General features: G+C 41.7%; 1 protein-coding gene across 1 annotated transcript in view; it reads left to right on the top strand.

Annotated features, from left to right (window-relative positions):
• The first annotated feature begins 688 nt into the window (after positions 1-688).
• Positions 689-11,519, top strand: part of HRAS (HRas proto-oncogene, GTPase) — a 48,885-nt gene continuing 38,054 nt past the window's right edge. The window contains exon 1 of the mRNA XM_063438792.1: positions 689-950. The gene's annotated coding sequence lies outside the window, so the exon portion shown is untranslated. The remainder of the gene's footprint in view (positions 951-11,519) is intronic.

Raw genomic sequence — 11,519 nt, 5'->3', positions numbered from 1 at the left:
AAGTGAGGTAATCTGACCACAGATTCAGCAGAGAATCAAACAGTCCTTGTTTATAGCAGACTAAATACGTATAATACATAAAACAATTGCAGGAATCTCAAACAATAAAAGAAAAAAAAAACATTATTTGGGATTCTTCCACATTTTTTGTGTATTCTATTTAGTTGACTGGTGTTTTAAAGGAAGACTTTAGTGTTTTGTTTTTTTAACCATTTTTCACATATTTTACATAAAGTGGTTGTTTTTCTTTTTTTTACTGGTTTAGAGCCAGTCTGTAAATTATCAGTGAATACTCATATCAGTGTTATCAGTGAAAACACAAATTATCTTCTTGTGTTTATAATATATATATATATATATATATATATATATTTAAAAAAAAAAAATTCCTATCCATCTGTGTCACCTATCTGGACAATACGGCTGCATATATTTTATTTTATTATCAGTCAAGCCAGCCTGTTTGCTATAAGAGCCTATATATACTCCCTACCACTATACTTGTTTCACACACACTGCAGTTGTCCCCCCATGCTGCAGTACAGCTCAGTGTGTACAGAAAACAACACCAGCCCAGGAGAGGGCGTGGCCTCCCCCTCTCTGTCCTTCCCCCTCAGCCTATCCCAGTCGCAGAGAGCTGATGATGGTCTCGCAGGGTGGGCGTGGCTCACAGCAGCTCCCTGGGCGTGGGCTGCACACATTGTTCCAGAGCTCAGAGCAGTCAATGCAGCAGCTGCATAGACAGCAACGCCCAGCTCATCCATCCATTCAATCTGCAGCCCTCCACTGCATGGGGCGCTCTGTATAGGGGGGTCTGACCTGGAATTTGTTGCATTGTTGTAACTTTTCTCACTGCCTCCCCCCATGCCTGAGGAATACATCATCTTCTCTGCAAAGGGTTGGGTTTTCATTTGAGCTGTGAATGGTTGGTTATCTGCTATCAACCTGTGGTAAGTTGGTTTCATAATTCTATATTTATTTGTTTTAATTTTTTTTTTTTTTTTGTGACTAGCCCTGGTTTTCATATCTTTACTCTTATTTTGACAATGCACAGGGTTTTACACTTTGTAATACATTGCAGTCATGGTGGTGGTTATGGTTGTGGTGATGGTGGTTTTGTTGGTGGTGGATGTGATGATGGTTGCAATGATGGTGGTTATGGTGGTTGTGGTAGTAGTGGTTTTTGTGCTGGATGTGATGATGGTTGCAATGGTGGTTATGGTTGTGGTAGTAGTGGTTTTTGTGCTGGATGTGATGATGGTTGCAATGGTGGTTATGGTTGTGGTAGTAGTGGTTTTGGTGCTGGATGTGATGATGGTTGCAATGGTGGTTGTGGTAGTAGTGGTTTTGGTGCTGGATGTGATGATGGTTGCAATGATGGGGGTGGTTGTGGTAGTGGTCTTGTTGGTGGTGGATGTGATGATGATGCCTGTAATATTATTATTAATTAATATTATTATTATTATTATTATTATTATTAGTGGTGGTTTTATGGTTGTGTTGATGCTTGTGGGGCGGTGTTACCTCCCCCCCTTCTTTCTTTTAAATATATGGATCAGGGGTTTACAAAAGGCAGATACTCCGCTATTATAGATCTGCAACCTCCCTTACCATGCTTCACCTGCATTGGTACTGGCAAAGCATCATGGGAGTTGTATTCTGCTAGATCTAAAGATCAGTATTTTGGTCATTTCTGCTGTAGGTAGTGGAGCCCTGCAGTCAGTGGTCAGCACATGTGCTTGTTTTGCCCTATACAGGATACATGTATGATGTGACTTGTTCTGTCCAGGAGGGATTGATGTATGTCTGATATCATGCAGTGCTGGTGTGACCCCCCCCCCCCTACACCATTTCAACACTGGTGAAACATGAGGTCCTTCTGTGGGGTCAGCCTACACAATTCCCATATATAATAAGAGATCTGGGCAGTGAGCTCAGAGTGTCCTGACTTGACCCAGCATTTATCCTGCTATGGAAAGCCAAGCTCCCATCATTTTGAACTATAAATACAATCCCCAGATAGGCAATGGGTGGGAAATAGGTACTGATGTAGTCTACACAGTTACTAGAGGAGGACAACCTGTTACTATATAACACATCTGCTCTTGGGTTTGAAAATAATGTTGTGTTAGGACATTATATTTACTATCAGCCAGGTACCTCAGTGTATTGGATAGGGAGATGGCTGATGTTTGGCACTCCAGGGGGTGTATCCTGTGACCAAATGGCTAAGCATCATGGGAAACCTAGTCCATAACATCTGGAATATTAATGGTATGCTGACACAACCAGCTGTTATAGACTATGGCTGAATGTCTGCGCCTCAGGGGAAACATTTTACAGCTGGAGTTAGCCATCACTGCACTAGTTTGTTCTGGCTAAATCATTTCCTAATAGTCCAAATCGCAATTTGAAGCAATCTTCGGATAATAAAATTTCCTCTTGACTTCAAAATGGCAATCAGACTAACAAGCACTTATGTATTGTATTTTTCTTAACAAAAATTAAAACCTTTTGTAACGAGTAACTCGATGTTGTCCTGTATGGTACATTTCCACTGTTTGGCCATCACTACTTATTTTGAAATTATAGATTGTTCAATATAGAAGGCTATTTGCGGAAGTGTTGAGCTTCTGGTTGTCTGACACTTTATATTAGGTCATATCTACACAAATTCCATTGTCAGCACTTTTGGCACCATAACCACTAAAGTGCACTGTATTCCTAATGCTTTATTGTCCTAGTCCCTATTTAGAGTCAGCCCCTCCTCCCATTGTTGAGCTGTAAAATATAGGGAATTTTTTTTTTTTTTACTTAATTTTTTTCTTGTGCTGAGATTCACTTGGTGCTACCTCCTCCAGCTATGGCACCATTATGACATTGCTTTCTCGATGATAGGCCAGTTCAATGCTTCTTCATCAGTGGGGATGATATGCGCAAGTGTGGTGAGCACCGCGCACATGTCCAAATCTTTCTCATAGAGAAGATCGAATCTAGTTCTTTCCTTTGAGCTACATTTGTTGATGTTCAGCATCCTCATGCAATTAGTAAAGATCGCAAATGTGACCAATTCAGACTTGGTCGTGGCTGTCACACATTTATAAACGCTATATGTTGGTTCAGCCTCATCGTAGTGGCCCTATGTTTAATCCTGCAATGAAACCGTTGCCATTTCTATAAAATTGCAATATTTTTTTATTGCAGGGCTCAAATGATAGGGCCACTGCACCCAGACCACTTCATTGATATGAAATGGTCTGGGTGCCTTAAGTGGTCCTTTAGGAGGCTGGGAGCTAATTATGGCCACTGTTTAAATCCTAAATTGTGATTGGCTACTGATATCACTTTTTGCAGACTTGATGAGTAGAACTCAGAGTTTTAAAAAAATTGTGATTCCAAGTTTTGAATGCCTAACACTTTAGTTTGACCAGAATTACCATAATAGCATTACAGAAACACTAGTGTTAGGAATATAGACGTTTCCTAATGCTTGTGTTCTACTCACTACCTAGACTATAGCGCCCATCTCCCCACCCGTGAGCATCATAAAAAAAAGTTTTATTCACCTTGGTTCTCTGGACTGCAGTTCTTCCTCCAAGGCTGAGATCATTAATCCTTTTTTTTTTTTAAATTCTTTATTTTTTCATTCAATAGCATGTACAGGCGCACATCAGTTTATGGGCTTACGCAGAAGCCAACTTTATCGACATTGTGGCAAAATACAGCGTGACAATCACAGTATTATGAGCCTCAGCTTTCTTGTCAAAACAGATGGCGCCTGACGGCCATTGAGGTATTTTGTAAATTTTAACTTCACAGTACCCCTTGCTAGTATTTACATCATTTTACATTCGGCTCGACAATTAAACAATCTCTGTTAGGCTAAGGAGGAGGCCAAGTAAATTACAAACCCTCACTCGGAGACCTTATTCCTCTTTAACAGTGTAAACGTGGTGAGATCATTAATCCTGATGATCTCCGTCAATCAAATGCTTCCCTATAGGGGAGTGCGCATGCACATCAAATCGTTGCCCTTCTCAGAAAAGGAGCATTTATAAAACTTATACTGTAAGGACAGGCTCTATACCCCAGCACCTATACATTAAGCTGTAGTTCTGTTGTCTATATAGAATCACTCTAAGTACCATAACCACTACAACTTATTGCAGTGGTTATGATGTTTGGAAGCTGTCCCTGTAAATATTCCTTTTAAAGTCTTGCCATTTATGTGATTTTTATATCCTAATTTCTGCTGCCTGGGTATAGACTAGTGTAGGAGATCACCTTACCTGACTCAGACTAATACGCCAAACAAATATCTCATGCCGGTGCTCCTGGGAATTTGTTGATCCATACCTTTTCTCTGGAGTAAAGAAGATAAATGTAGATTGACATTTTGCCTCCCAAGAGGTTCTCTAAGAGCTGATGATTTTAAATTCCAAGCTTTTTCTAGCACTTCTAATTTAATTGTTGTAAATAATGAAGTTAAGTAGCAGTTACGATCACAGTTTGATTAATTTATTTTTTATTTTTGGTTACCGGTATATAGAAATTTGACAAGCAATAGAAATACAGAGGAAATACATATTGTGCAGATATGGAGCCCTTGACATTGGAATAGGATGTTCTTAAAAAGTTGCTACGTTTTTTAGCCGTTTTATACAGTTCTACCTTTCTTCCTGTTCCTAGAGTTTCTGATGGATCATTGTGATAAGCTTATTTTAAACATACTTAAAGGAACACTATAGTCACCAGAACAACTACAGCTTAATTTAGGGGTTGTGGTGTCTATAGCCTGTGGCAGCACTGAAGTTTAGTGTCTCAAAGCTCTGCATGGAGACACTGAACATTCCTCATAGAGGTGCCGGCCACCTAAATAGTGTTTTTAACACTATGGGGTCAGGAATATACGTTTTGTATTTTTGACCCTATAGTATTCCTTTAAAGAGAAAATACAGTGCCATGATACAAAAAAGTTAAAATGGCTGTTTAGTACATATACCCCAAATTAAATGAAAAAAAAATGAATGGAGGTCTATCTAAAACGGTTTGCAAACAAACGTCTTTGCTAGTCATTCACTTCTCACCCCTGCCCAGACTCTCTTTGGCTGTCCAATCACAGACTTCCTAATGCAGCACAATGGGAAGTCTTTACAAGGCAGTTGATCCGAGCCATTGCTGCCTCTTGAGTTTAGCTTCACTGAGCCAAACTACCAGGAAGTAGCATGACCTGTTGTCTGATTGCCAGTTAGGTGGGTGTAACAACTGTTTATTTTAAAAGTGCCAATTTCTATTAAAACCCGCACTTTCTGTAAAATGGGGGTAAAAAAGAAGACTCACTCTTGAGCAAGCTGAAACGTTTTAGGGGTCTGGCGTGTTCCTTTTAAACAGCATGATCATGTCACAATTGTACTCATCGTAACTGTTATATTTAATGTCTTATATTTTTTTCTTTTATATAGATAGATTAAAGTTGTGATTATTCTACTTGCTTTATTAAATTATTGCTTTCTTTGTAGACGAATTTGCTTTGGCTTTCTAAATTAATCTGACTTGTCCCTCAACAAGCATTTAAAGTTTGATTATTTAGCATTGAGGCTGTGGACACTAAATTAGTCCACGGATCTCTATTTGTCCTAATGTCCTCACATTCCATAGAACATATGGTTTCATCAACAAGTGACACATGTGCTGCTTTCATGACAGTGACACAACCTGTGCTAATGGGCAAAAACTTTCTCCGCAGGCAAAAACATTTCTCCGTATGACAATTTGTTTTGGGTGGCAAAACTTGGATATAATTTACCTAGTTATTGCTTGCATGTTTTTTTTTTTTTTCAATGGCCACATTGTTAACAGTTTCTGTAGATGCAATTTCACACATTATCAAGTAAAGAAGTATTTTGAGAAGATAATTATGTATATAATACATTGTTAAGCACAAATCTGCACACACCAGTAAAGCAATAAGACTTTGTTTTCCCACAAAAATCTCACTTTAACAGTGACCTCACTACTGCAAGGGATTCTGGGTGGGTGTATGCAAATGAGCTGAACAAAGAACCACATTTTTGCCTGATAATTCCACTTTATACATAGATTCCTTGGAGTATGTCTGCTGTATACAACAGCTTTGAAACACCCAGAATCCCTTGCAGTAGTGAGAGCACTGTTAAAGTATGGTGTGTGTGTGTGTGTGTGTGTGTGTGTATATATATATATATATATATTCATTCATACATTTTGGAGGTCTAATATTTTCCAATTTAAAAAAAAAAAATGTTTTTACATTATATTTTTAATTTTGAAATGAAATTTAGTGTAAACTTTCATGAAGTCAGTTAGCTGTATCTTCCTGGTTTGGTGGTTATCACTCACACGACTGCTTGTCTGCATTTATTATGTGCTTGCATAAGAAACCGTAACTATACAGGAGACAGTCACATCGGCATGTGAAAAAAGACAAAAGGAATCCATACATTCTTACCTGGGTCTTGGAAGGTTCTCAATTCTCTAAAAACACAATAAAGGTGCAAGGTTGATCGGTCCTCGTTCACAAGGACAGGCATTCTCACTCAGAGTTGGAGTAAAAATTGTATCTTTATTGTAGTAAATCAAAGAATATGAAAATTCACATATAGTGGCAGTGCACGGAAGAGGGAAGGAGGCACCATGCATTTCGTGGCTATAAGGCACTTATGGCACCTATGGTTCATTCAGTCGGAATTGGTACATTTTGTTTTACCAACTACAACTCCAGTAATCCAAAATTGCTCCACAGCTTTGTAAGGAAATGCTTCAAAGGCAGTGAGATCGACTGATTGTCTGAATGATGGCCTAGAGGCATTCTAACTGACAAATGTAAACATTGCCATTTCTCACACAAGCAGCATTGTTTACATATGTTTTACTGCGCAGGGGTCAGGTTTTGTGTAGTGGTTTTGGTGCTAGGAGTGTACATTTTAACTGTAGAATTTATATTTTCAAAGTAAATAGATTTGTTGTTGTTGTGTGGTGTTTTTTTTTTTTATTTTTTTATTTTTTTTATCTTGAGCAATACTACCATGCAATATTAGCACAGTAAAGTGTTTATCATCCACAACAAGGTATGATACAATACAGTATGTTGACATATGAGGATCTAATGCATGCAAACCGTGCTTGATTAATAAAAGGTCTTAGGCCGTTTATGTTATTGTAACACCAACACTCTATAGAGTCCTATCTTACTACCGCAGTTATTTTTGCAAGGAGGGATATGTGCCAGCACAGAGATCAATGCTGAGAATTAATTGACAGATATAAATATTTCAGAATCAATACTTTTGCTAGTATTTTTGCTAGCCCAATATTTAGATAATTTTTTGGAAAAATTTCTTGTCAGTAAAACAAAAGACAGTGTACCCATGAAAGGTATACTTTACACTGAATGTGTGAGAGCGTGTTAAATGAATGCTTCAAGTGTGCCGTATGTGGTTATGGTGCCAAGAGTGCCCTGGTGCACACCACACCCATGTAAGTAGCCAAACACCATTTGCTACCTGTCTCACTTTCATGCGGACTGTCAGGTGCTGCTCCCTTCGTTTTGGTTGCAGAACGCGGTCTTCACTGAGCTAAGCCCAGTGGTGCGTGGCTTTGCTTATTGACTGAGAGCGTTCAGCCACATCCCTGGTCTCTATAGTGTGAGCAGAACGCTTGCATGGATCATGCTGCCGTGACAGAGAATATCTTTCTATACATTGTGGCTGCCATTTTTATTTTTTACACTAACTCTGGGCTTGACAAATTGCTTGGAATCTAGGAGCCTAGTTTTTCAATGTTAAAAATATTTTTTTAACCCCTTAAGGACACATGACGTGTGTGACATGTCATGATTCCCTTTTATTCCAGAAGTTTGGTCCTTAAGGGGTTAAAGGGACACTATAGTCACCAGAACAACTACAGCTTAATGTTGTTTTGTTTTTTTATTTATTTTTTTTAAAATTCTTTATTTTTGGAGTGCACAGTTAAGTACACATGGCAAGCTTGGTAACAAACACAACAGTTGTTATATATGTGAAAGACGGGGTATGCTGCACTTTTTTTTCTTTAGTAGGAAAGAAAACAAGCGAAAGAGCATTATTGTCTAGTAAAAAATAACAGGACATTTGTGGTGGACTGACAATAATTAAACATGCATATCTAAGGTACAAGAGTCTGGTAAAGGCTTAACTGACATAGATATTACTTTTTTAATAACAGGCATAATACATTGCGGTATTAGTAGTTTGGTAGGGTACAGGCAAGTGGTTGTGCCTCAGATTTCGGGGAGTGTCAGCCTACAGGCAGGTGAGTTATATATGCAAGAGCCATAGCACCTATAGTTAGGGCCATATTGTACAGGCTAGAGCTATGTAGGGAACAGGCTGTTACAGGCCGGCATCTAGTCAGCGATATCAGGTGTTCAACTAGTGAGCGTAGTGGCTGGCTCGTAAGTGTTTTAAGGTGGTATGTGGGCATTTGCAGGGTAGGTGAGCTAAGTCACATAGTGCTTCTCGTGCCTGTGTTGCGGTGGCTAGAGGCATTGCGGGGGTATGTCAGGGTTATAGGGCTCCGTAACCCCGGAGTCTGGGGGGGGAGGGGGGTGGGGGTGTTCAGCTGTGGAAAGCTAACCAGGTGTCTGATCTACAGCCCGACACCAAGAAGAAATCGTAAGTGGCTTATAACTTTGGCATAAACGTAAATACAACCCCAAAAAAATTATTATAAAAAAGAACGCTCAATAATAGGGAAAATTGCATTAGTCAGTGTATTATCACTCGTCAGCTTTAAGAATCGGGTGGGTGCATGGCGCTGCTTCCCGCTGGGGCCGTCTGTCCCGATGGGGTGAATAGCGCTATGTCCCACCGGTGTGGTGTTTTTGTCTTGGCACCTTCCGTGGATTGGATACCCAAGGCTTGTAAGAGTTGTGGTGCTTCTGCCTGTGTTGTCAGTCGGTGGTTTTGACCGTCATGCGTGGCAATCAGCATTCGGGGGTGACCCCATCTATATTGTATATCCGCTGCTCTCAGTTGTGTTGTGATCATTCTCATGGAAACCCGCCACTGCAATGTTTGGCGACTCAGGTCTTGGAAGAAGTGCAAGGTTAGGTTCTCAAAAGCGAACAGGGTCTGGCCCCTGACAGCACGGAGGAATCTGTCTTTGTCCGAGCGGGATTTAAAGCTCATGATGACATCCCTTGCGGTGTCTGGGGTATTGCTTGGGCGCCCTGGTATGCGGAATAGGCTGTCTAAGGTCAGTCCTTTGGCCTGTTTGGGTGGTAAGGCAGTGTGCAGCAGCCTCTTAATGAGGATCGGCAATTCGTCTGCCGTCACTGAATCCGGGATCCCCCTCACCTTTATATTTCTTTGTCTCGCCATGTCTTCTAGCTGTCCCACTCGAGAGTTGAGTTGTGAGCATGTGGATGCGAGCTCTTGTGTTTGCTTCGCTGTGGCGTCGTGCTGGGCTCTCAAGTTCGGTATTACCTCTTCCATGGCTCGCATGCGGCCTGTGAGGGTGTTCAGTTCCGTCTTGAGGCCAGCTAGTTCTGCAGTAAAGAAGGCCTTGAGGTCAGTCACCATACTTGACAAGTCGTCCTTAGTGGCCAATGGTGGTCCAGATTGCCTTTTTGGAGCGGTTTGTTGCTTCCTGTGGGGTGTCTGTGTCGGCACATCGCTCAGGTAGTCGTCCTCTGAAGCGGATAGTGACTCCATCTCCATCGTATGAAGGACGTCCGCCATTTTGGGTCTGCAGGCCTGGGACAAGAGTTGCCCGATATCTTGGGTGTGACCCGTGGGCGGCCCTCGAGGTTTCCGTGAGTGTTTCCCCATGTTGTACTGGGTTCCCCTCCGTCTTTCCCCGGCTTGTGGAGGTAAATTTAGTTTTTTTTTGAAGCGGTTTTGCCGTAGTGGTGTCGGAGCTCAGGATGCATGCGGCTTGTCTGCTCGATAGCTAGCTCCGCCCCTCCAGCTTAATGTTGTTGTTCTCGTGTCTATAATCTGTCCCAGCACACTTTTCAATGTAAACCCTGCCTTTTCAGAGAAAAGGCAGTATTTACATTGCTGCCTTGTAACACTTCTAGTGACAGTCACTCAAACGGCCTCTGGAGTGCATCCTGGGTCAGTGCTGCACACTGCGCAGCACCTACGTATATCGTCTCCACGCCCTGCGTTCCCCTCTATGAGGCGCAGCGTTGCATTTTGCTACACATGCACAATAGCCTTCTAATGCTTTTCTCACTGACGCGCACACACTGATGCGCGCACACTCACTCATTCACTGGCGTGCACACAGACTCGCACACATTCACTGTCACTGCAATAATCATACACATTTATGTGACCACCCAGCCTCCCTACCTTGGGAAGGGCTGGAGTGGTTCGGCTTTCCCTGTGGTCCACTGTGGCTTCAGTCATCTCCCTGCACTGCTCCATAGAGCGCTGTTTAGTGATTCCGGTGTTCTATCAAATTCCCCTACCTCGTGAAAATCACTAAGCTTAGGCACACGGGACATTTAGGGTAAAGTGTGGGTTCAAATTAGGGTTAGGTAAGTGATTTTAACCCCTCTCACACACTATTCTTACCCTAACTCTTAGGGAAAAATCGCAATTTATAAAGATTCCCCTAAATATATACAAGTTCCTAATCCTAACCCTAATTTGAACCTTAACATTAACCCTAAATGTCTTATGTCCTAAGCTTGGCGAATGCACTAACTATAATGAAAGTGTAAAACTAGCTTTACTTACTTTCCAGGACCTTGCTGTGGAGGAGTAGGAGGAGTGCTAGCACAGGATCCAGCTGATTTCCCTCACCGGAAGTGACGAGGGTAGGGAAATTTGATAGAACACCGGCTCCCTGCATCACTGGAGGGTGCAAGGGAGCAGAGCAGGGAGGTTACAGCTCCCTCACGCGCCTGCCTGTCTGCCTCATACCTCCAGAAGCCTCCTGCCCATGCGCACATGAGCACTCTCATTTAGAAGGCTGACCGCCCACACGCCCATGCTCTTCCTGAGCTTGCCGGCCGACCACCCGCACGCATGCCCATGCTCTTTATGAGCCTGCCAGCTGCCCGCCTCCACGAATGGGCAGCCAACCACCTTGCGGCTGAATGGGCCAGCAAATCACACGCGCCAGAACAAAAATCCTAGTCGCCATGGCGACCTGGCATCTGGGATTTGTTGAACCCTGCACTAACTATAGTACAACTTGGTGCCACTTCATTTCACAAAGCTAGCAGATGCTTTTGGAGATGGTGTAGCCATAGTGCCCACCAATTTCCTTCCTCCTTAATGTAATGGCGATAATATTTAATCCTTATTCCTCCTTAAATAAGTAGAAAACATATCTTTATTCCAGCGCCAGGTGGGTCTGCCAGCGCTGGCACCAACCCCACTCATAATAGTAAGTAGGGCCCAATAAATCTTATACCAAAAGATTTTTTTATATATATATATATATATATATTATTACATATACATACATACAAGCGCGCACACACT

The sequence above is a fragment of the Pelobates fuscus genome, chromosome 12, assembly GCF_036172605.1.
Source record: "Pelobates fuscus isolate aPelFus1 chromosome 12, aPelFus1.pri, whole genome shotgun sequence".
Classification (NCBI taxonomy): domain Eukaryota; kingdom Metazoa; phylum Chordata; class Amphibia; order Anura; family Pelobatidae; genus Pelobates; species Pelobates fuscus.
The sequence above is the reverse complement of the archived record's forward strand: the minus strand, read 5'-3'. Positions and strand labels throughout refer to the sequence as shown.